We start from the raw sequence: 26,664 nt of genomic DNA on the forward strand, positions 1-26,664 counted from the left end.
ATATGTATACCCGCACACACACACTCATTCCTACCATTGTATGTCACAGCGGTGTTGCAAGTATGCGCTTGCTCTAGCACCTGACTCCACGCTATCGAGCACACGTACGCTGACCAGTGCCCCTCCGGTGGTATAAACTCCAGCGCTGCCAGCCGAAAGCTGCTGGCTATACGACATAGTCACCCATTCATGAGTATTAATACATTGAGAATTCCGGTGTTTTTATTAAGAAAAAATATGGCGCTTAAAAAAATGCAGCTTAAAATCGTTGCGAACGCATATATGGTAAGCCTCATGGCTATACAGGTCTAGCTGTGTCTGGCTCTAAAGCCTCGTCTGTTCGTCTGCCTGCGGGCTTATGCCGTAGTCCTTTCGTATGCATTGTTTATTCATATGCATAAGAAGCATATACGAGGCAATGAATGCGTCGTGTCTGTCTGTCTGGTCGCACAAATATTATATTTCCACCTGCATCCGTCTGCCGGTCTGCATATACCTCAATTTTCCCTGTATGCCATTTTTATTTGCGGACTGTTCAGTTTTACAGCGCCAATTTATTGTTGTTTTCTGCTTTTATGTACACACTAAATATTTATGGACGTTGCCAACGTATCTTAGGGATTTTACAGTTCATTGCAACTTTCAGTTCTGGGACTAAATGGCTTTGACATGAGTACTCCAATTTAAAACAGTAAATCATATTTTATGGAAATTTTAGTAGAAAGTTATGTTTAAATGTCGGAAATATAATTTAATATATAGTTTTTTTGTGAAAATGAAATACTAATATTGTATGGAAAAGTAAAAACAGTTTATTCAAAGTATTGAGCACTGCTTTTTACAAGTTTTGACAACCTTTCTGGCAATTTGTGGGCACCATGCTAATAGAAATGTCCGCCTTTTGAAGCAAACTAATCAGACAACCTTTTATCGATTTCTGCGTAGGAATCGAAGTGCTGCTCAGTCAATGCGTGTCCCATCGATGAAATCAAATAGTAATTGGAAGCGCCTAAGTCTGGTGAATACGGCCGGTGGGTTGGTAGCTCCCAGCCAAGTACTTTGTATGCTGTGTTCTTTCCGGTTTGCCATTCATCATTCAATTTATATGGCAGCTTTTTTTCCACACTTTTGGATCTTGCCCACAGATTTAAAACGTTATGAAATTGTTTCAAAAGAATTGAGATTGTTTTCAAAAAGCTTCAGAGTATTCTCGGAAGAATTAAATGTTTTTTCAGAAAAAAACAGTAGCGTTCCCAAAGAAACTTTAGAAACAGTAAACAGTAAAATTCTAGAAAATTTTCGGAAATATTCGGAGTAATTACGGATAGCCAAAATACTTTTAGGAATGTTGAAAGGAATTTTAGAAATTTTTGGCATTCGTTTAGAGATTCTTGGAGTATTTGGTAAAAATGTTGTGTATTTTCGGAGAAATTCGGAGTACTTTAGGAGTACTTTCGGAGTATTTCGGTATGTTTCCGAAAAATTTTAGAACTTCGAGCACTTTTGGGAATATAGAAGAAAGTTTTGAAGCGCTTTCGGAAAATCTCGGAGTAATTTCGTAAAGCAAGAGTACTTCCGGCAATTTCGAGAAGTACTGCAGAAAAATTTAATAATTGTTTGTGAGTTTTCACGAGTATTTTCAGAAAAATTAGGAGATTTTTCAGAAAAATTCGAGTTTCGGAACGCTTTTAGAAAGTTTCGGGGTAATTTCTTAGTACACGAGCATTTTCAGCAACTTCGAAAAGAACTTTGAAAAATTTTAATAATTTTTTCCGAGACTTTACGAGTATTTTCGTGGAAATTCGGAGTAGTTTCAGAAGAATTCGGTGTGTTGTCAAGAGAGTTCGGAGTAGTTTCGAAAAAACTGAGAACATATTTAGAAATTTTCCATTTTGATAAACTTGATAAGTTCGCGAAATTGCGAAGTAACGGTAAATATTGTCTTTTTGATAGATATGGAGATATCAGAAACGACAATTTCCAAGCTCTTGACTGAAATATGAACGTCTCATTTAGATATTCTTTATTTATAGAAACCTGCTACGCTTTATAATATTTAAGTAAATGTTTTCTTGAACGCACATAAATTGTATGAAATCATCTAAAAATGATCTCCCTTTCTTTTCATTTCAGATTAAAAACGTGACTGCAAATTTGCAATTGAAATAAAATTATAAAACTGTTAAGCACTCAACCTTAACGACGCTGACTGGTGAGTACACTTCTCCTAAGATTTTACCATTTCAAAAGGAAATGTCTGCTTTCAACAATGCAACTCACTTTATTGCCTATAAAATATTCAGTTGCAAGTGCCGCAAGCTATCTTAATACATATGTAAATACATACATATATTTTTTTCTACGCCGCCCAGACAGACAAAGTATGAGTGCACATTAAAATGCATTATACAAATACAAGCGCAGCACAAAAACACTCACGCTCAGCGAGCAAATGACTTTGCTTGCATAATTTCAGCAATTGTTTGTGTTACTTCATGCGGCTGCAGCCGCGTCAACGCTGGCAGTTTGCCGTATTACATAATGAAAGAAATGCAAACAATCGCCTCTGTGTATGTGTGTAATTATGCTTTTATGCTTAACAATGTAAGTACAACCAGTTTGCCTGCAGTCGAGCGAGCGAGCGCGCAGTGCATTTGAGTATTTGCATTCGTGCTAATGAAATTACCATTTCGCGGCATTTGTCGCCCACAATGCGCGCACAATTATCAGCGTCAACAAAAGTCATTCATTGCCCTCCCACCACCCGCCCTACTTGCAATTTGTTAGCTTCGGTGTGTGTGTGGAGGCGTGCTGCATGCCACACAGTTGCATTACACTTGTTTTCCGCCATCGCGACACTCATCAGTGAGCGCGCACTTTTCATAAACACTGTGGCCTCATCTCAGACCGCTGCTGCCTGCACTACACGCTGTAGCTGTTGGTAAACGTGTTAATGAAATAGACTCCATCAGCTGCGGTGCACTGTCAAGTGCTTACATAGAAATTAAGTGACACTTGCCGCTGCGCGCTCAACTTTTTCACTCCCTCAGCACTTTGGAGGCGTTCTCATTAGCGCAGAATTATGGAGTAGCAGTTTTATTGGTTATAAAGGGCGGAAAAATATGCTACTCAGACTAATTTGGTTAATAAAATAAAAGAGTTCACAGCGTGAAAGAATGCGAAAATATGCTTAAAGTAAATGGTTGGATAGCTGGAAGGAATGTTAAGGCGGAACGATGCTTATAAACTTGTTTAAAATGGCTCGTTAGTCCTTTGAACTTTTTGTATAATATTTCTTTGATATATCTTATGCTCTTGTATTACCAGTTAGTGTAGTGGTTAGTCTAAGTAATTGTTGAATATTTTCAACTTTAGTCTGCCTGAATAGAATCAACGAAATATAATATTAAAATCGAGACCCTATAGGCTCACAATAATCATATAATACTTTTAATGAACATGCTTTTAAATAAAATTTTAAAAAAGCACAACGGAAAAATTTTTCCATTGAAAAAGTTTAAGATCAGCATTATTTCGGATATTTGATCAAAAACATATATCCTATAGAATAATAGATAATGGGTTGTCAAAAAAGTCTTGCGGTATTTTTATTGATTTTTTTTTTTTATTGAAATTGAAATGAATTTTTGATGACTCGTGCCCAGCTCTTGACCGATGCTACGGCTGCTACTATGCCGGTCTCTTTCGACCAATTCAGTATTTTATCGCAATTTTCGACGACAGGCCTTCCGGAGCGTGGCGCATCTTCGACCACCTCTACACCAGAACGAAAACGTTGAAACCATCGTTGTGCGGTGGAAATGGAAATTGTATCGAATCCATAAACTGCACAAATTTTATTGGCGGCTTGAGATGCATTTTTGCCTTTACCGTAGTAATACTGTAAAATATGCCGTATTTTCTCTTTATTTTGCTCCATGTTTGCGACGCTATAACTCACGAACTACTTAAAAGAAACGACATCAATCAAACACCTGTTAGCGCATGAAACGAGCTTTCCAAAAAGGTATAGCATGACCCGATGCGACGAATAAAACTAGAACTACGCGCTTTTAGCGCCAACTAGCGAAAATACCGCAAGACTTTTTTGACAACCTAATATATATTTAGCACACCAGTTTATTAAAAATTTACTCAACAAAATCGTCAACACTTTTACTTATATTGTGATATATGCTCGAAATTTCTTTTTTAATTGTTCTGAAAGTTTCTATGATCTTTAGAAAGAGTTCTGAAAACAAATGGAAGTCGCTGAGGGCCAAATCTGGTGAATACGGTGAATGTGAATGTTCCAACAATGCAAAAAAACCGCATATATAGATCGGATTGCCATCTACCAATCGTCGCTAAATTGCAACCAAATTGATCCATTTGAAAATTGGGTCACTTACGAGAACGTCAAGTGAAAATAGTCTTAGTCAAAAGGCGATAAACCGGCGCAAACGGTATGCCGAACTGTAATTGAAGTTCAGAAAAGTTCAGAAAGACTGCTATGAGCTGCTTCTCTACGATAAAACTATTATTTCGGACTTGTTCTGTCAATATTGAGTCCTTTGAAGGAAGCAATCACCCAAAAGAGACCAACCAGATACTCGAAAAGCTTGGTTAGGATGTTCTTATGCATTCACTTTATAGGCCGAACCGCACACCAAGTGATTGCTGTCTGCTGCTGTCTATGGCAAATGATTTGTTGGTGAAAAATTCATCTCACGAGAAGCTGTGAATATTGACTGTGACAGATTTTTGCCAATGGTCATGAGAGTTTCTATGAGAGTGTCATTATGGTGTTACTTTCAAAATGGCGAGGAGTTAGCGAACAAAATAGTGCATATTTGGCTTAAATCTGATCATTCTGACTTTGTTCAAAATTGTCTCTAATTTAATGCAAAAATAATGGATTTCTTCTTCCGGACCTACTATTAGCAGCCTGTGCATTGTACTAAAGGCTTTATTAAGAGTATCTTATATAAAAGCAAAAACAAACCGGGGTGTTAAGTAGGACTGCCTCCCGTTCACACCGATTTAGCTTAAAAGATACTCTCTATTCGCAAATAGATCCAAAATTTGGGGTATCTATCGAAAAAAACTTATTTCTAAACAAAGGAAAAACTTTTTCTCTTACCAAACATTGGAAATATAAACGTTAATAGAAATATTCACTGACACTGTTAGAAGAATAACGTGCATAAATAGTAAATTCACAAAATTTAAATATATATATATGTACGACGTACATTTTCCAAAGGTATATTCTTATATGCATATCCGTATCATTTATGCAAGCAGCACAAATTGCAACTAACTTTTCTACTACTTCAATGATCTACATTATATCTGCCAAAAAAGGAAGCATCTCGTAAAATTTTAGAAAACTCATAACAATAAAATTGAAGTTACTAAAAGAGAGTCGAAAAGAAAGTTTCGTTTAGCTAACAGCTATTATCATATGAAAATGGTTATGAGTTGCCAGCTGCTAAGCACATACATACATAGGTAAACAAACATACACAAGTGCCAAGGCAACCAAAAAGTATAACCATACTCAAACGTACATATATACGAGTATGTGTGTATAAAACTACTGTGCCTTCATAAAACAACTCACATTTGATATGGACAAATGCAAACATGTCTTACGCCACTAAAGTGCTGCGAGTGTAGCATACTTTCAAGCGCACTACCTTCGTATGCATGTAAGAAGGCAAGACGCTGCAAACAAATGACACTTACATACTTGAATGGTTGTCAAAATACACACACACACAAGACAATGAATATTTATTTTGTATGAAAAGTGTATTGCTACGTGTGTCAACTAAGACAAACGACGACAGCGGCGACAGGAGCAAATACGCTTAACACAGCCGCATTTTACTCATACAAAATGTTAGGATGGAGGGACAGCAAGTATGCTTATATAAACAAATTTCTCTAATGTTTTTGTCAAACTACAAGTTTACACACATAAATGTATATTAAATATTTACATACATGCACATGCTAATGTGTGTGTGTGTGTGTGTGTGCACCTTGTGTGCCTTGGTATTTATCATGCACTTAAACACATTTATCAGCAACTTTAGCAGCAGAGTCATTTTAGCTGAATGAGAATTCGCTCAATCCCCAAAACGCCACTGGACTTCAAACGCTCGAGCGCAGGTGTATATATGTGTGTGTGTGTATGGGTAAATAAACTCATGCACGCACAACAAAAAACTTGTGGAAACAGGAAGCGCACATTTATTTTTATGCTCACATTATTTATCTACTCAACTTCACGGGCATATGCGTGCACTTACGAAACTTCATTTATATTCTTTGCTTTTTAGTTGATTCTCGCTGTTTTTTTGTGCGTCTTTATGCGAACACTTAACTTGAAGAGTAAGCTGGAAACTTCATAACTGCCATGTTATGTTGACAATGACGCCTGGCACGAAATCGACATTTATGAGAATGCCAGCGTCTGTGTGCGTACGGCCCGGCATGGCTGTTCGAATGCTTTTAGCCCCGAATTTTTTTTTGTGTGTGCCAAGTGAGCTTTCACGGCGTTTAGCTGTGCGCTTAAATTAATTTCATATGAATTTTTTTTAGGCCTCGCTTTTGTACTTAAATAGAATTGAGTGTAGGCCGCCTAAGGCATCTCTTCAAAGATGTATGTATGTATATATGGATGTGAAGATATATTATGTATGTCGTAACATCTTTTTATGTACTATTTTTCGAAATTTCAAACAATTAAGTGCTTAATATTCTAAAATTTCTTGCAATCCCAGCACGTATGTATATGCTTTAACCATACCGAATTATTGCACACAAGTGGCATGAGCAGCCGCCCAAGTGTCCGAAATTAATTTAAAGTGCTGAGTAAACTCTCATATAACTGAGTTGCATCTATGGTAGTATAGAGTACAAAGTTTGAATAATAAAAAAAATATGTTCACCAACGACTTTTAGACTTTCTTTCATAATGCTTTAGTGTTTGCCATTATAACATTTAAAATTGTATTCTCTAAGCATGACATATGCGATGGTTGCTAAAAGTTTTCAACAATATTATATATTTTATTTATTTTTGTACGGCTTGGAATAAATAAAGTAAAATTTGAAATTTTCGGAGTAATTCGGAATGTTTTCGGATAACCTTCTGTTTCGTCATTTAATATACTTATAGTTACATTTAAAGCCATCACAACTTATGAATTTTTAAATATTAAAGCATTTTGTCCTTTCGGAGTTATTCCGAATTTTCGGAGTAAATATATTTTATTAATTTTTGCACCACAAACTAAAAGTAAAATTAAAGTGTAGAGATTACTCTCATTTCATTTTGTCTTTTCAGAGTTATTCCGAATTTTCGGAGTAAATATATTTTGTTAATTTTTGCACCACAAACTAAAAGTAAAATTAAAGTGTGGAGATTACTCTCATTTTGCTTTCATAAAACTGAGTTGGTGCTATAATATAGACTACGAAGCGTGATTATTAAAAACATTATTTTCACCATCGACTTTTAATATTTTTTTAGAATTTTCTTGGATTATTCTATTATAATACGTTAAATAATCTCAGTCTTCTATGCATGTTATTTGCAGTGGTTAGCAACAGTTTTCAACAATATTTTGTATTTTTCCAATTATTGCATGTTTTTGAATAAATAGTAAAATTTAAAATTTTCGGAGTACTTCGGAATGTTTTTGGTGAACTTATTTTCTCGTTATGTATTATAATTACGCGTACATTTTACGCCAAATCACCAATAGTTAATTATTTTGCACTTTCGGAGTATCTTGACTTTTCGAAATGATTCCGAATTTTCGGAGTAATTATATTTTTCCAGTTTTTCGCTCCACAAGTTATACGTACTTATTTAATATTATGCTCCCAATGTTTTGCATCGCAATACCTCTGGATAGCACATTTTTTGTATTGATTTGCTAATCAAGTTAACTTTTGAGATAATAACGACTCAACAGGCACTCTAACACCCAAAAACCCAATTCAGTCTAAAAATCGACACTTATGCTGCATCGAGCTTTTCGCCAGCACTTAAAAGAATCGCGTTAAGCCAACTAAAAAAATGGAAAGTATATTACTTCTAAATGACCACCACTCAAGTATGAGTTTCCCAGACTCTCCATATGTTGCAGGCACTCACCCACACATTTGCACACTCCTCGAGGCAGTCAAATGTCAGCACACTTCACACACTTTGTTTTGCTAGTTCTCGTATTTATGTTTCTATTACTTTGTGTTTTGTTTATTTACGCATAAGTTTATTTGCTTTTTATTATACGTGAACATATTTATATTTACAACAACAATGGCTTGTATTTACCCAACGCAACAAAGTCAAGTGTCCTTATTTTTTTACTATTAAGAATGTATTTATTATTGCGCTTTGTCGCAACGATATTCTTTTCACTCACCAACTTTCACTTTGTTGCTTGCTCGTTTTATTTTTGTTATTGTTTTTGTTTTTTATTTCACATTCCATGCAGTTAACCCCTTTTTTGTGCGTTGCTCAGCACTTTTCTCACTTCTAGTGACATAATTCAGATTTGCAGATAATAAAAATCTTTATTGTTGTCACATTATTGTGACATACTGTACTTAGAAAGGGACAACCGAGCAAAAGCAACAAAAAGTACATATGCACGCTTGTTAGTGCGTATAAAGCATGTGTAGCAAGTTGTTGAAAAAATCATAAATCTACATATGTCGGTGAATCGGTGAGCATGTGTGTGTACTGTCACATCTACGCACGCATGAATGTATATATGTATGCATGTGTTTGTGTATAAAAGTAAATAACTCTTGCTGGCCTTAGCTTGATGTTCATAAGAAAACACATCTCTGCCAGCATTGTGGCAAATGAGGGCGTCGCTGGTGGCGTTGCGGTTGCTTTGGTAATGCCCCTCTAATGGCGTCGAAGCATTTGGTTGAAATCTGTTTTGATTTATTATGCAACAGTTACACTGTATTTGCACAGCTTTATTTATTTTATTTCCTTTTAATTGTCAGCACACTCGAAAATGTGTCAAGGCATCAGCTGTTGATGCTTTTGTGGTGAAATTATATTTTTCTCGCTTTTGTTCCATTTACTGCATCATTTTTGCTGGAAAATAATTAAATATTTTATTGCGCGGCAGATTTCCTTGAAGCTTTCGTCACTATTTGTTTTATTGTGGACTATAAAATTATTGCTTTAATATGAAATATTTGATCATCGAGAGCTTCCAGACAAAATTTAGATATTTTTTTTTTTGAAAATAGTCAGAATAAAAGATTGACATCATCGTTCTCACAGAGAACGTAACGGGAACGGACCCGGATTTTATCCGGCCAAGGACTGTCAACTCGGCAGAACTCTGCTCAACATCTTTCGTTTTCTGTTGAGAGTAATAAATATTTTTTGGTAACGAGGTGTTTTCTGTATTCAGAGCATAGAAGTAAAAATGTTGTGCTTATAGCAATGATCTTTCTTGAGGAAAAGGAAATCCTGTGTAAATAAAATTCTTGATTTTGGAGGTTTTCGTTCTCTTTAAAACTACTTTTCAAGACAGCAGCTAACTTTCAGCACTAAAATTGTCCTATAAATGTTAGTTTATTATCTGCTAGGAAAATTGAGTTCAATTTTGTTGGGGAATCCCATCAATTATTTCTGATTATCTCCTTTTTCATCATTCGTTCACCAAAGTGGTTTTTATCGACAGATAAATAGTTAACAATATTATTATTGATTTCATCAATCAGAGCTATAGCGGACAACTATAAGAATATTACTAAAATCTTGGTAAATACGTTATTACTAATATAATTTAATCTCTAAAGTTTCACAGAGAACCACATTAATATTCACTGAACTTTATCCGAACCATTCTGCTACTTTGCAGTACCCCCAAGGTTTAAGAGGGATAACCATCGATCATGTTTAACCAGCCATTTCTAGAAAGCAGTCGGAAGGGCACTGGCAGCTGAATCTATTCTTATTGAGAACATTTATTTTCTTCAACCATCAAAAGAGTTGATCCATCAAATTCAGAAATTTCTGATAAAAAAATGTGATTCAATGGCTTTTCAAGAAGTTATCCGTATTTCAAACACACCATGAATATATCTCTTCAAGCTTTTAAAATTTTCAGAAAGAAATCAAAGCCAAATCATACTTATAATTTTCATTTATCGACTTCGTTTCGAAATTCTACCTCATTTTTACCTCAAATTTATTATCGCATTTTACTAAATTATTTTTTTCATTTCGAATAGATCAGCACCACCTCATTCATTTCACATCCACACTACCAAACACTTTTTCACTTAAAGAGCATTTTTGACTTGAGAGAGTTGAATAGAGAAGTGAAATTAATGCCAAAATCAAAACAATCTCCACATATGTATGTATGTTTCGAATAAACCAATAGTGCTTCAGAGACTACCGAAAACTTACTTTGTTCATCTACCAAACTCTCTTCAGTATCACAGTCGTTCCAAGTAATTAAATATAGATTAAATATGTCTTCTTGAGGTCGGAATGTAGTTTACATGAGTTTACAAGACAAAGAGCTGTATAGTCCAACCGTAATTAATCCAACATCTTAAGCAAAATCATCACAGAACAGAGAAATATCTATGAGGTTCTATTCATGATAATAGAATTATGTAATAAAAACAGTATATGTTATTTGTTTTCGTAGTAATGCAAAAAATTTCTTGAAATGTTTTCGGAGTAATTAGGTATATTTTCGGAGTAACTCCGAATATTTTCTGAAAAATTTTGTTATCTTTATTAAATATATTGCATTGTGCGTTTTCTGATATGTAACCAAAATATAGCAATTTTTAAGTTTCGGAGTAATTCCGAAATTTCGAAGTAAGTTTTTTTTTTAATTTTTGCTCCATAGCCACACTTTTATATATTGGTAGCCTTCTTATATTTAAAAATATTCAATATAAGCAGTCTAGATATTTTTTTAATATTATTTTTTTTTTGTATGGCTTAAAACTTATTTAAAGTATGATATTATATATTAAATAAATATTTGCATTTATTATTCAAAAAATTTCCACTATTGGTGGTACTTAAGTCTTATACTTCACATTTACCCATTTTTATTTCACTCGTCTTTGACCTCATTTCCTTCGCCACACGCCCGCTTATAATTTGCAATCACACATACCATACTTATTTACATAAATATTTTATTTTGCCTGCTACGCAATTGTGTCATTGCGAATGTAGCGGCAATTGTTAGCGTTCTCGCTTTGGAGCCAAATTAAACGCCTCAAACTATGCTTTGAAATGTAAACAATTTTCATTGCGCTTTGATTACAAAAGCGGCAGCGAGCGCAAACAATTTCGTATTGTGCGACAAGTAAACAAACAGCAGCGACTACAATTACACAGTGTGCTGATACAGCAACAAAAACAACAATGCTGCTTTTATAGTAAGATTTGCGGGAGAGTCTTTCGCTTGAAACCCTATATGCTTGTTTGCAGAGTGTGGCATGGATTTACTTTTACTTACCAATACACATATTATTTTAGCAACTTGTATGTACGAGTGTGTATGTGTATGTGTGCACCGCTATATTTCACTTCCGAACACAATCCAAGCTATCGAATATACTTTATATAACAACAACAAGGTCGCAGCTTAGCATTGAAAACTAGTTTTTTGTTGCTTTCTTTTGTTGTTGTTGTTGTAGCGTAAATATTAACAAGCTTGCCACAGCTTGCCAGCAAGTGCAGCGTCTAACGAGTTGGCATTGGCTGGCGTTGCCGTTGTCGTTGCCACCGCTGCTGCTTATGTCACCGGGTATTGCGTGTCAAACGGGTGTCAATATCAAATCGGTATCTTGTATTGAAATTGAAATCTGATTTTATGAATATTGCTTGCGTGTGCATGAGCATTCAATAACGGTCTTTCATTCGCCATACCATCCATTGCGCTGCCGCCATATTTGCTTATAGCTACATTTGTGTGTATGTGTGTTTGAGTGTGTGCCGACTTATGAGTTTGTCTCGCCGCCACTCGATATTCGCACTCAGTCACTCATAAAAACATAAAAAAAAACTGGGTGTCTTGTTGTTGACGCGCCATCACTGCTGTCGCAGGCATCAGCGCTTGCTCACAGCGGTGATCATTACTCCTTCTCAGCGCGTCCACTCCAATATCATCGTTGTTGCTGTTTTTGTTGTTATTGTCATCGTCTGCATACAAACTCGGCATTTAAACGTGAAGATATCCGTGTCACGGAATTTCGCAATATGACGTTATGATTTTTTCCTTCCCCCACACCCCGTCGCCGCAATGCTCATACAACACAATTGTCGGTGCGGCAGCATACGGCACATTTTCAATATACATTCCCCCAGTATGCATACACATACAGCGCCACATGTGTAGTGTGTGTGTATGCCAATTGGATTGTTGAAAAATGAGTTTTCTTTGCTACAAATAACCGTAGCATTTCGTGCCATGAAATATGCACGCACACACACACATTAAGCTGAATACACAACAAATACTTGTAGACCAGCTTTTTGTATATTTATGACTTTGCTCATGTATATAAGTATGTATGTATGTGTGTGTGTTGTGCGCGCAAATTGCTGCCACCATTGGCGCTCACAACGCGCCGCGCCGGCAACTGTCAATAAACGCTGTGACCAATATCCTGCCGAAATGCGACTGTCTCGCTATAATCACTCAAACACACACACACCCACACACGTGCTGAAAAACACCAAAAATAAAATTATAAAACAAAAGTCTATGTAGACTCGCGTGCCGTTATGTGTTGCCATTGTTACGTTTCGGATAGCACGATAGACAACGCGCTGCGCAGCGCCAATGTGTTATGTCACTGACAGTTGCTGACAAAGGCGGCATTGCTGACTGTTTGCTTGCTTTCGCTGCTTTCGGTTGTTTATTTGTTCTGCGTTCTTATTGCTTTATTACTTTTCCCTCAGCTGTCGTTATTTTGTTATGCAGCGCTACCTTTGTTTATTATTATTCAGATTGTCATCGACTTCTTTGACATTTAATCGTATATTATTTCGTTATTTCAATATCCAATTGAGGGTGTTGAATTTGATTGAATACCCGGGGGATAATAGAAATAAGCGAAAGTGTAAATAGCTACGATTATTTGGAAATATGTCAGGTTGGCAGGCAGGTGTTGGTGAGGAAGACAAAAGCACAAATATAGCTATTCGGAGGCGAGTGTCTTGAAAAATAAATAAGTTGTTGCTGGAACACTATTCAGAGTTCTTGCAGATGCTGACAGTTCTCGTATTACAATATGAATCTTTATAAAGTTCTACTTGAAAGGTGCTAGAGGTCAATATTCCAGAAAGCAATGTTAAAGAGAACTTCTATTTACCAGAAGTATTATACAAATAAGCATTAAACTGAAGCTTATAATTCCTCATGGAAAATTCTGTAGTTTTTTCTGCTTTGCGAACACTGTCAAGTATTTAATATCTCTAGATATCTATAAAATAGTCGTGAAATAGAAAAAAATCAAAAGCAATTATTTTCTAGCAGCCAATTTAAAAATCTCTGTACAATTTTCTGAAACTTATATGCAGAGATATACGATATTTTTGGTAACTTGCGCCATTAACAGACACTGCTTTATACGAAATCAATTGCAACCAAACGAAAAATAATGTAAATCTGAAGCCAAGGATTAACAAAAAAAAAATTTTTTTTTGAGTAGTTTTAGATTTCAGTACTCTTAGCGAGATAGCTGTTGTCAAACCAGTTTAATAAAGTAGGCACAGTTGTTTAACATTTACATTAAGTTTATCTTGATAAACTAAACGCAAAAATTTACAACAGAAAACGGAAACTAACTTTCAAATCTGGTGTTCAACTCACTTCGTTCACATAAGAGCACATTTTCTCTAATAATAAATAATCAATCTAAACATATTTGAAGTGTGAAGTGACTACCCAGACTCTTTAACCAAACAATTTTCTAACTGAAATCATCATTGTATTGGAATGGATGCAATTGAATAGAAACAGAAAACATTTTGTAGAGGCACGCCAAGTTCAGGTTATTGACTCATAAATTAGCAATGACAGACCAGAAATCAATATTGGGCATATTGATAAAATTCTAAAAAAATTATGAGAACTGTAGCAACAGAATTATCTTCTTGAAACGCTGTTCGGTACAAGAACAAAATTCGATAAACGTTCCTCATCATCATTTTCTATAACTCCCAGTGCAGCATAGGGCCTCCTTTAAACTTTGCTTTTCATGTTTTTATTTGAAATAATAATATTTTCTGTATCTCTAAAAAAGCACTTTTTAAAAGGGTAATTTAATTTTTTGCGGTAATTCAAGGGATTTCTGCCCTATGAATATTTTTCTCCAGGCCAATTACAAACAGAAATTAAATTACAGCAAAAACTGAATTTCCAACAGAATTATTAACGAAAGAAATTTACCAAAGTTTCGTAACAGAACATATAAACCACTAAATCAGGTAACAGAAATCTTCAAAGATAATTTATTGTGCTATCTCAAAAACAAAAACAAACATAATAACATCAACCTAAACCAGAAGAGGAACAGAATTTGTTTTACGCACATATACGTATTATGTTTCCTTAGTAGCTAAGTGACGTTTCTGTAGGCACGTTTACATAATAAATAATTGACAGCAACAGAATTGTGTAGTGCAACAAAATTCCGTACCCAATTTCAACCACTTTCAATAACTTTGTGGAATTATTCCGAGCAGAAGTAGTACTCGGGCGGATTAAAATTGAACATTTTTTATAAAGTTGCCAACTGTTTGAGAATATTTCTCTGTTAAAATAGTGTTAAATGAAGGGAACAAAATGATTCAAAAATATAGAGTTCTAAAAATTAAGTATTTTTATTATCATTAGAGCTGCCACTTATTAATTTCTATTCAATTACATTGGTAAAACATATGAAATATGGCAATAAGAATATTAAAGCAAACAGTTTAAGAATGATTGCTGTTCAAATTTTTTTGAAGATGTTGCCACCTGTTCAGAAATTTCAAGGGTTACAATTTGGTTAATGTAAATAAGAAGTTCGAAATGCATTAAATGTACAATGTTTCGTGTCTGTTTGATTTTTTTTTCGTTTAATATAGTTTTAAACAATAAGAACTAAATCGGTCAAAATATAGAGTTCAAAAATTATATAAGCTGCCACTTATTAATTTTTACTATATTATACATATGGGTAAAATAAATGAAATATGATAATACGGATATTAAAGCAAACAGTTTAGGAATGATTTTTGTTCAAACATTTTTTAGTGATGTTGCCACCTTTTTAAAAATTTGAAGTGTTATAGTTTGGATAACGAAAATAAAAAGGTCAGAAAGCATTAAATACAAAAATATTTGCGAGTAGAGTTGCCACATGTTTGAAACTTTTTCTATGTTAAAATAGAGTTAAATAATAAGAACCAAGTAGGTAAAAAGTAAAAAGTTTTAAAAATTAAATAATTTTTTTAGTAAAGTGAAAAAATGTTGAGTGATGTTGCCACCTGTTGGAAAAATTTCAAGTGCTAGAATTTGGATAACAAAAAAATTAAGCTCAGAAAGCTTTAAATGCAAAAATATTTTCGAGTAGAGTTGCCACATGTTCGAAAACTTTTCTCTAGAGTTAAATAATAAGAACCAAATGCGTAAAAAATAAAGAGTTCCAAGAATTTAATTATTTTTTTTTTTCATCAGAGCTGCCACTTAATAATGTTTATTAAATTATATTGGTAAAATAAATGAAGTATTGTAACGTTAATATTAAAGTCGGCAGTTTTAAATCTGATTTCGATTTAAAAATGTTTAGTGGTGTTGCCACCTGTTTCAAATTTTACAATTTGGATGTAATTAAGGTTCAGTTAAGGTTAATATGGTTTGAGAGTCTAATTTGGAAAAAAGTCATGATGAGCACATGACTGAAATTTAATATAGTTTTCACCACTGCGGGAGCTGCGGCACGCATTACAGATTTTATCACGAACTCCTTCCAAAAGCTTACTAGAATTTCAGTAAAAAGAAAATTAGATTCAATTTAAGGAATTCGTCTCACATACATATGTACTTTGTCACACCTTTTCTAGAATATGTGTTCATGTGTAGTTCTCATGTGTGTATGTGTATGCTTGTTGTTGTCACGAAAATGTCGTTCTAACGGTGATTAATTACCGTCAAAATAAATGTAACCGACGAAGTGTCCACACATTGACGCATGCTGTCCAGCTTGTGGAGGCGTTCGAAGCGTTACATCCCGGCAACGACACGCACACAAGCACAGCAGGCAGTCATTACCAAGCATGCACACAGACTTGCGTAAGGGTGTGCGTGCAAGAAGTGAAAAAAATGAAAAATTATTTTAATTATCGAAATGTGATGGAGATTGATGTGGTCGTCAAGTGCAGGGAAAACAGAACAAAAAGTGCCATGACGACAATAAAAACAGAAAACAAAAAGCCAGCAAACGAGTGGTCTTAAAATTAAATAGCAAAGTAAACAAATTGGCGACGGGGTGCAGCTGCGGAAGGAGTGAGGTGTTTATTTTTTGCTTTCATAAGCTGGATGCGCAAGTATGGCTGGTACCAAGGGCTCAGTTGCACACATATTTTGTTTTTGTTTTAATTTTTATGGCAATGAGCACACATACTCATACATATTTATTATGTAAAAATTAAAATTGCCGCACTTTGTGCTCACCACAAAGCACGTAACTGTATATCCTCATATGCTCACTCATATATGAACACGGAAAGAGCAGGGACACAGACACCAGCGCACACATATAGACAAACAAAAGTGGAAAAACCCATAAATAAACGTTTAAAAATGCAAAAATAAAATTGTAAAAATTACAATAACAAGAAAATGCGAAAATATTGCTTGTTAAAGTCATAATTTTTCACCAGGGACATGCAACAGCGCAATATAAATGGCAGCAGCGCACACACACATGCATATTGTTATATACTGGTCGGTGTTAAATAAACGCATGTAGCTTTTAAACAATTTTAATGCTTTTGCGAGCTTCAGAAGAGTGTGTGTGTATGTGGATTGAGAGCGTGTGTGTGTTTGTTATTGCCTGCTTGTGTATTTGTGTCCATTCAAGTATGCATAAGACACATGTGTCCGCGTGCCTGTGTGAAGAGTAAATTAAGTCATTAATTTATTATGTATATGCCTGCATATATAGGTAATTTAAAGAACGCACAGACACAGACACATTTGGCATGCGTGTCTGTGCATTTATTTCAGCATACTCCACAGCTGTGCTGGCATTTGCATGCTTATCGGTCGGCATATTAATCGTGAAAATTATGCTCTTTTGGACTGAGGTTGATTTTGGTAATTAATAATTTCCATACACAGACACACACACTCATAAGAACATTAAAAGCGGCTGTAATAGCAGACGGAATCGCTGTTGGGAATGCAAGCATATCAATAACAACCAGTTGAGCACTCTCGGCGGCACATTCGACATATTTGGCCATTAAGCACACAAGTTGTTTGAAAAATGCTCGCAATGGCTGCTGAAAATTCTGCAGAAATTTAATTGGTTTGTTTCCAGAAGTTGTTGCGCATATTTTGTAATGATTGCAGTCATACAATAATTCTTTTAATTTTTTTTAATTAGTTTTTATTGATAATATGTAAGGACAGTATTTATTTTAAAATTGAAAGTCGCTCCAAGTACTTATTAATTTGCCACAAATCAACCTTTAGGAGTAGAATTAACTGCTCCGACACAGCTGAATTGATATTAGTAGAACTTAAAGTGCTTACACTAAGTAAAAAAATATAACCTCAAAGTTTGAGACAGCAGCTCAAAACCAATCAGAATCGGGCTTGATTGATGAGAAAAGTTCTAAGCAACTTTAACGAAAACTACACTGCTATACAGTGGTTTCGTTGCCTTAGATATAAGATTGATTTTCCAGTCCCCGAAACACTTTTTGGGATGGCCTTCAGCTCCTTCAGCGAATTTTTTTTTAACTCTTCGATCGACTAAAAACGGGTTCCAGGGAGCAGCGATTTCAGTTTGGGGAACAAGAAAAAATTTTATTTCAATAAAATGCCTTTTATGAGTTTTTGTATCATAATTTTCTGGGTGGAAATATCTTGTTAAGGACCACCAGTAATCTGCCATTATGATCTCAACAACATAATGGTATTAATGTTCTATCCATTCATCACTTTTAGATCCTGGCTGAAACACTCTCTCTGTTTCTTCACGATATTATTTATTAAATTTATCCAGTTGATTACAAAGATATTCTAACTTGATACTAAATGTGTTTCCTAAAATCTGAAAGTTTGTCACCATATTTTGTACAATTTTTTCATAATTTGGTACTCTACGGTTACCTAGTACGAAAATAGAGTCAGCTCTTTTAGAGAAGATTTCTTCACGTATTAATCTGTGGCTTCTATACCTTGTTGCAATATATAATTTATTTCCTTAAAGAGCTTGTATTCTTTATTACAACCGAGAATGACATTAAACTTTTCAAAATATTTGGATTGTTGATCTTTTTAACGGTATATTCGCTTCGATGAACGTTTCACAGAGATCTATAGCAAATGTTTTTCCGTCTTATGGCTGATATTCCGTCCGAAGAACTTGTGCTTGTGAGGTCAGAGCAATTACAAAATGTGGGTAACAGCACAGAGCGATCCAACCTAAATACACCCAGAAATTGTTTTACCATTCAACGTATGGATTTGCGCAAAGATTTCTTTTCCTTCGGCATTGTAAATTAACCACCATGCCACGCAAAACAGCCTTGATAATCAGCTGATTGATACCTAAGCTTGAACACGTTTGCAGTTATATTTGAAAAAATGGACGCTTTACAGGTACATTGCTGACTGAAAGACTTTATATGTCAACTGAATTATAGAATCGCTTATGTAAACAAAATAAGAATTTATCTTCGGTTTTCGAATAAAATGTAAGAATATGCCTTAATAGGCAAAATTGAAACATGTTTTTAACGATCAAATTCGCGAAATGGACATTCTAAGCAAATATCCGCTCTGCTTATTAAATCACTAAGCTCCTTTTTGAGAAAATAACAGAGCTTTTATTAGTATCCATTAGTAGGCTGTATTATTATCTGTGTATTTGGCGACATTTCGTTTTCTGAGTAGTCCACGCGTACTACTTTTAAAACGAAAAGGAAATTTCCATTGAGTAAACAAGATATTTTGTACACTGTAATTCTAGGCATATCCACTTTTGATTGTTAGAAAAGCCTAAAAGCTTTCATTTCTGTGAAAAAGTGGTTAAAACTTATGCTAAAGTAAAGCAGCGAGATATTTTCGAAGAAGTGGTAAACCGTTAAGCAATATTCTCTGCGATGGGAAGCATGGATCTTCCAGCACACAAAGAAAAAATCATCCAGCAGTTGCTTAAGCGCAATTTTCCTAGTTTCATAGCTGCAGATGATTACTAGTCTAGAAGTCCAGATTTAAATCCATTGGAGTACAATTAGTGGAAAGAGTTGCAAAGTATCGCCTGTCAAATCTTCCAGGGAAATTTATAGGGTCTCAAAAATCTTTAGTTCAGGCAGCGTCATCAATAACAATATAATTTTTGATAGCTGTTATTGATCGATGGGCAAATCATTTTAGGGCTAGCGCGTAAGCAAAAGCTGACCACTTCGACCAAAATTTTTATACATCGCTCATTTAGTACCTTCGTATACATATGAGGAACTAGGCTCGAACTTTTAACAGAATTTATGGCAGAACTAAGCAGTTACTTAGAAAGTTCAAGGTTAATTTAAAAATAATCTAAAATTTAGTACCTTTCAATAATCTCTTCTTTCTCTCGCCAAAAAACATCTCAACACATTTGTCAGATTAGAAAAACACATTCAGAGACACTTAAAGGAAAAGGAAAGGATTTTTGTAGTGTTTTCTAATCGGTACTCGTTCCAGAACTTCCCACTGTTGAGGTCGAAAATCTACGTACGTATTAAATACAAATATCTTAAAATGAAATGTCGGGCTTAAGTCAGAGTCATAGTTTAGTTATAATGAGCTTTTGAGCTTTTAAAGATATAAGTTAAATTCGAAATTAGCATTTGCGTTAAACTTAAGCTACTACACTGAATACTATAGTGACCCGATTTGAAAAAAAATTGTTTGAAGATTACGAAATCGCCTTGAGCAATAATTTGTGCCAAATTTCGTGAAGATATCTTGTCAAATAAAAAGGTTTTCAAACAAGAACTTCATTTTAATAGATCAATTTGTTTGTATACAAATATATATCTTATAGTGGTTCGATATTGGTGGTTCGGACAAATGAGGATCTTCTTGAGGAGAAAAGCACGGAAATATTAAATTTCAGAATCATGTCTCTGGAACTATTTGCCTATATATAGATGGCCAGATGGAAAGACAGACGGACATTCCTAAATCCACTCAGCTCTCTTTGAGTATTTGTATCCACCGCATACTTTATAGGATTCCTGACGTTTCTTTCTAAGTATCACAAACTTTGTGGCAAACTTAATATTGTATATCCTGTTCCGTGTGTAATAATATAAATCTACAAATTAAATGAACTACCGTTACATCATATAAGTATATATGCTTAGAGTTTTTCCAAATAGAAACATTAAATCGAAAAATGATTAATTATCTCTGACGCATTACGAATTCCAAGAAACCCGCTTATTTAAATTGAAATTTGTCACAAATTACCGTAATTGCATACACGTAACTAACGTTACATCCATCGCGCTGTAATCTACATTGACATTTAGGAAGGCAATTATGGCGAGTTGAAATCCACGCATTAGAGGACTGTTAAAATTCTCATGAAGGCGCACAATACATAATTAGTCAATGGCTGCCGACGCATATGCGGTTTCTTTTTCAAATGTAATATATACTTATATACTTTTTTATACTTATACTTATACTTTTTTTATGTGTATACATAATTATTTATACATACGGACCTATAAATAGTCCAGCTAACCAACTGACGCAACTGCAACGGCAAAGCAAGTAATCAAGCCGGCAAACTCACACTTCATTACAACTTGACAAAAATGTTCCAAGCACTCATATGTCATAGTCATATCCAGTGCAGTATCCCGGTGTCGACAACAGCAATTAAAAAGCGATTAAACTTCATTATTTCAATGCGAACGGCGTGTAGTATATCAACTGATAAAAGGCTTGCAGTACTCACACACGCACAAAGCGCGCACATACACACGTGTAACACACACACGGTCACACATGTGTGTCACATATGTTCTTGTTGTTGTTGTTCATGCTTTCCGCTTCGCTATTATACATATGTGTACCATTTAGGTGCGCCTATTTGTATGCTACAAAATTTAGTGCGTTCACATGCTTTTAGTTACAGCGCATACATGCACATGTAACAAGGTGTGTGAGCGACTCCACCCCCAGCATGTTAACGTGCCACGCCAACTTCGATTAGAATCTGCTTTGTAGCTTAACCTGCCCGACTAGAACCGACTGTTCCTTAAAACACGCACGCATGCAAGCACAGACCCCCGCTCTCCATATGTCCATATGTCCATATGTATTTATGCATTTGTGTAGCCAACCGCACAGGCGCTGCTGCAGCGCGCAGCTAAGCTTAGGGCAGCGTAATAATAGTGTATTCCAGTTTTCGTTGTTGCTTTATCAGCAACGCCCAGCAAACTCGGCGACTTACCTGCCTCGCCGTGTGTGGCCCTTTATTCTTCAGCTTGTTCTTTTGTGCGCAACTAACCGGCTATTAGTAGTAGTGGGGCTTGCTGGACATACACACACACACACACTCATACACAGGCAAGCTTGTTTGCGACATGGTTGCTGTTTTATGTAAATGTACAAACGATTCGCTGCACTTTGTTATTATGCGCGACCATCGCCCCGTCAGCAAAAGCAACAACAACAGCAACATCTGCAACAACAGTTGCAACAGTGACTTGCTGACAGTTTTCGCAGAAGTCCTCTAATGCTTCAGCTCCTGCGCTCCTTCTTGCCTCACCATCGAACGGTCGTCCAAGTGCGCTTTTGGTGGCTCCGCCGCGCCCACCTGCCAAAAGCGCTCTGCCGTCGCGGTGTGTGAGTGCCACTTCACGTGCTTTCGCTTACGCTTGTACGTGTGTGTGTGTGTGTGTGTTTGCGCGACCTGGTGTAGCGTGACATGCGGGTCATCATATGCTAACAAAGCTATGCGCTGTTAGCCGACACTGTTGGTCACTAGTAAGGCGCTCTCAAAGTAAAGCTGCTTATTCAATCCATTCACTGTTTTTCTGGTATTTAATTTTCTCTTGTTTTTCCATTTTTGTTTCCCGTTTGCTTGCTTTGGTTTTTGTTGCCAGCTGGTGGCTCGTTTGGCATGCAACGCGTTGGCCAGTTGACCGGTTGACTGTTGAGCTGGCGCTACTAGCGACGGTGTGTATGTGTGCGTGTATATGTAATTGCGTGAGATTTTCTGCATTTTCCACAGTTAGCCGATAGGAATAATAGTTTGTTGGGAATTTTAAGTATTTTAACTTTTCAGCTCACTCGCTGCTATTTGCATACGATTGCAAGCATGTTGCGCCTGTGTGTTTGTGTAGGCAATATTATTTGAGCAAAAGTTTAAACAAATTTATTTCGGAATCCAATTGGAAAATATAAAAAATGAATAAATTAAAAAAATAAATTTAAACTATTTGAAGTTTTCTTTATTTTTATCTATTTCAATTTTAGAAAAATTTTAAAAAATTAATTACTATTATCATACTACAAGTATATTTTGAGTGGCAAGTGCCGAGAAACAAGTAATGCGTAATGACTGGCAGGTCAAGGGAGCTATGCCAGTAAACAGATTAGAAACAACTTTTGTTACAAGTTTGATATAAAAGCATGGTCAAATGGCATACAGCTTTTGACAGCTACTTAGAAACGCTTTCATTTTTGTAGGTGGCTGATGAGAATAATGATAAAAAAGTTTGACATACCTTTGTGTATATTACTAAAAGTCTTGCATTGTTTGTGTCACTTTATTTACTACTACATTCACTCTGTTTTTTAGTTGTGAAGTTAAAGTTCTTTTAATTTTTTCCCAAATAGTAAATGCTTTTCGATACAGAAGGTGAATTAACTGCGACGGCTAATTAGAAACAGTTTTTTAAAGAATTAAAATTCCTCAAGTCGTTAATTTTTATTAATAATATTACTGATTTCTGGTAAGAATGTATTTCAAAGTTGTGGTTTAAAAAATATTAAAATGTGTTATTCAAGTTTTTCAATGAGAAAACGCTGCAGCTGTACACCTACCCTTTGCAGCTACATTTTTGACCTTTGTTGGTCTGGAAAGATGTGCAAAGAAATTTCGAATAAGGTCAAATGCTCAAAAAAAAATGTTTTTAATATCCTTAAGCATATAGAGAATTTTAAAACTATTTTCAATATTGCACGCAAAGAAAAAATCCGAAAAACTGCAACAGAAATAGACCGCAGAATTAATAATATCTCGCGAAAAGGCCCAAAAAAGAGTTCCACTGACATTCTACACGAAATTCAAAGCGAATACAATGCCCAAATATCCAAGAGATAACTGACCATCGCTTGGTCAAATCTGGACTTCACGGCAGGAACCCATTTCTGACTAAAATTCGCAAAAAAGACGCGCACACTTTGCCAACTGTTATTGGTCTAAAACTACAAATCAACGGAAGCATGTCGTTTGGAGCGGTGTAACAAAAATTAATCCTTAGGTCCTGATGGTCGAAGGGATCCATAAATCCAATAAATCAAAAATTTTATGCTCGCTTTGTTCCACGCGTATTTGACCATGATGGATGATCAATCACGGTGTGGGGATTTTTTATCTGGAATGGTGTTGGTCCACTCTATAAGATTGATGCATTTTTAAACAAGAAGAAATACGCCGACATCCTACAAAATGTCGTGTTGCCTTGGGCTGAGAAAAATTTGACTGCTATAAGGAAGATAACAATTCATTATGATGAAGTTAGAACGGCATGGCAAGCTACACCATTGGTGCGCTGTCAGAGCTTTATAACGTAAATTCGAAATCGATGTGAAGCATTATTAAAGTAGAAGAGATAACCAACAAAATACTAACTAAAAGGAAGCAAGTTTTTCTAATATAATTATTTTTTATTGATAAAATATTTTCGTTTCTAATTATTTGTCGCTCTAAAACCGTTGATTCCACATGTTTTTGTTAAAATTTTCAAAACAAAAGCGAATTTTAAACAAAATTTTTACTATTCGAGTTTAAGTTTAACATAAGTTTCAATAAAATAGTGAAAATACAATAAATATACGAGATTTATTGGAATATAACATCATTTTCTTCATAATAGGTGTCGTTTCTAATTAGCTGCCAACAGCTGTATGTTAGCTGATAGAAAGCAACAGAAGCGACAAGCTTTAAAGTGTCTAATAAATATGTCAAACATGCTAAAGGTCAAATAACATGTGACAAGTGATCAAACTGGTTTTTCTTATTTATACTTCTAATGGCTACAATGTTCTTATTTTTAAATATTCATAAGGCGAAGGCGAAGCACTAAAGAAAACTAAACAGCAGTCAGCAGCAAAAGTGGTAAATATCTCAGTTGTATAACCATATTAAATGTCAGAAAGACTATACAATTTAATTTACAGTCGACGGCTATAAAAAATATAGCAAGTAACTCTACAGTTAGTAGATGTACCAAGTTAGCAAATTTGACCAGAATTCACGAAAAAAAACATAATTTTCGCCTTTTATAATAAAAATCTTTGTCTTTAAAATAGGTTCATGAGCCAACGCTTAATCCATTTTTGCATACACTTGTTATCAGCGACAGTTGGTATGGTGCCTTCAGCGAATTTTGCTTTATCGCTGCGAACGACTGAAAACGGCTTCCAATTCCGATGATTGTTGACTAGTTTGCATGTCAAACTCATAAACTCATAAGATCATGTCTCATTGGAAGTTATAACGCTCGCCATGAACGTAGGATCAAAATTCGCATGTTCAAAACAATTCAGCTTTATCGAGACGAATCGAACAAGAACTCGTTTCATACCCAAAATATCCACCAAATTTATTCGAAGGGACTCGCGAGTGTTGTCGTGCTCTCTTTCCATCTCTCAAACACTTGAATGATTTTTAAGCACCATATCCTTCACTTTTTTAATATTTTCATCATTTGAAGGGATCGAAGGTTGTCCAGAACGAGAAATACCTTCAACGATCTCTCGATGTTTCCAATATTAGCAATGATTTCGCACACGAAATTTGTTTAGAAATACAAGATTGGAGACAAATTCTTTCTTCGATATTTTCATCATCACAAGGCACTACTAGTGCCGACTTAAAAAGCTGCTGTAAGAAACTGGTCGACAGATCGCGCTGTCCGGATACATTTGATGAATGTAGGATACTCATCTACGTTGTCTCCAGCTTTCGGTATTTTACTATGAGTCTAGCCCTCACACGATTCACAGCCAAAACAAAAATGAAATGTATTGGGTCGATCAATAAAAGATTGTTCTCTGCTAACTCCCTGCTGCCAACAAACCGAATTTCAAGCATTTTTCTTAACTTTTCGCTGTCATAAAACAGAGGTGGTTGGACAACTCGTTTGAGACAGATTTCGTTAACTCCACGACCCTTACTGAATGCTTTGTGCCACCCAAATACTTGTGTTCGTCATACAGTACACTCCCCAAAACTCTTCTGCTACATTTACGATGATTCCATAACCGTTATTTATATTGGAAAATTCTCATAAATCTCGCTGAGACTTATGTTTAATTGCCCATAGATTAGAGATTCGGAAGCATAAAACAATAGAAAGTAAAAAATTTGAAGTATGAAAGATCTAAAAGGTAACTTTTGCATTTACATTTTGGCAAGTATATATCATGAGATCTTCAAGTAATACCTTTCCTTAAAAATTTCAGATAAAATCGATCATAATGTTTCACGCTTGAAAGTCAGAGCATTTTTACAGGATTAAATGTACTTTAATAATTCGAGATTAATTTTTAAAAGTTTTGGATTTCCTTGATTCCGAAACCAATCTCCAGGAGCACCACCAAAAAAAGGTGGCTGCGAAAGATTTTTTTTGCCTAAAATTAGATAAAATCCAAACCCCAAAAAAAACTATAGTGGTAGATATGTTGAATACATGTAATGATTAAAACTTAGTGAAAATTTTACATTTTTGCCAAAAAGGTCGGCTCCAAGAGACCGTTTTTCCGACAAAATTGACGCGTGAATATGGCTTATTAATTCGATCATTGTATACACCATGTAAGGTCATCGCAGAACTTTTCGTCACCGACTATGAAAAGTTCTAAGAGCCGATTTAGCAAGGTTAACAAATTGTAGCCAACTGTTTACTGAATCAGCTTCAAACTACCAGAGAATATTTCTAAATATATCGTCACCGAAAATGCAAAATAACGTAACATCACTTTTCATAAGTTGGCAGGCGAAGGAAAAACTTTAACGGAAACCACTCATATTAATACAAAATTTGTGTTTTGGTTATAAAAAGGTTATATATTGGATATATCTGAAAGCGGAAGATGAAAATTTTATATGCAATATGAT

The 26,664-nt window shown here is 35.1% G+C and overlaps 1 long non-coding RNA gene across 1 annotated transcript in view; it reads left to right on the forward strand.

Moving 5' to 3' along the window:
- LOC126759991 (uncharacterized) overlaps positions 1-26,664 on the forward strand; it is a 148,577-nt gene that overhangs the window by 114,091 nt on the left and 7,822 nt on the right. The window contains exon 4 of the long non-coding RNA XR_007667130.1: positions 2,134-2,212. This is a non-coding gene — a long non-coding RNA (uncharacterized LOC126759991). The remainder of the gene's footprint in view (positions 1-2,133; positions 2,213-26,664) is intronic.

The sequence above is a fragment of the Bactrocera neohumeralis genome, chromosome 2, assembly GCF_024586455.1.
Source record: "Bactrocera neohumeralis isolate Rockhampton chromosome 2, APGP_CSIRO_Bneo_wtdbg2-racon-allhic-juicebox.fasta_v2, whole genome shotgun sequence".
Lineage (NCBI taxonomy): Eukaryota > Metazoa > Arthropoda > Insecta > Diptera > Tephritidae > Bactrocera > Bactrocera neohumeralis.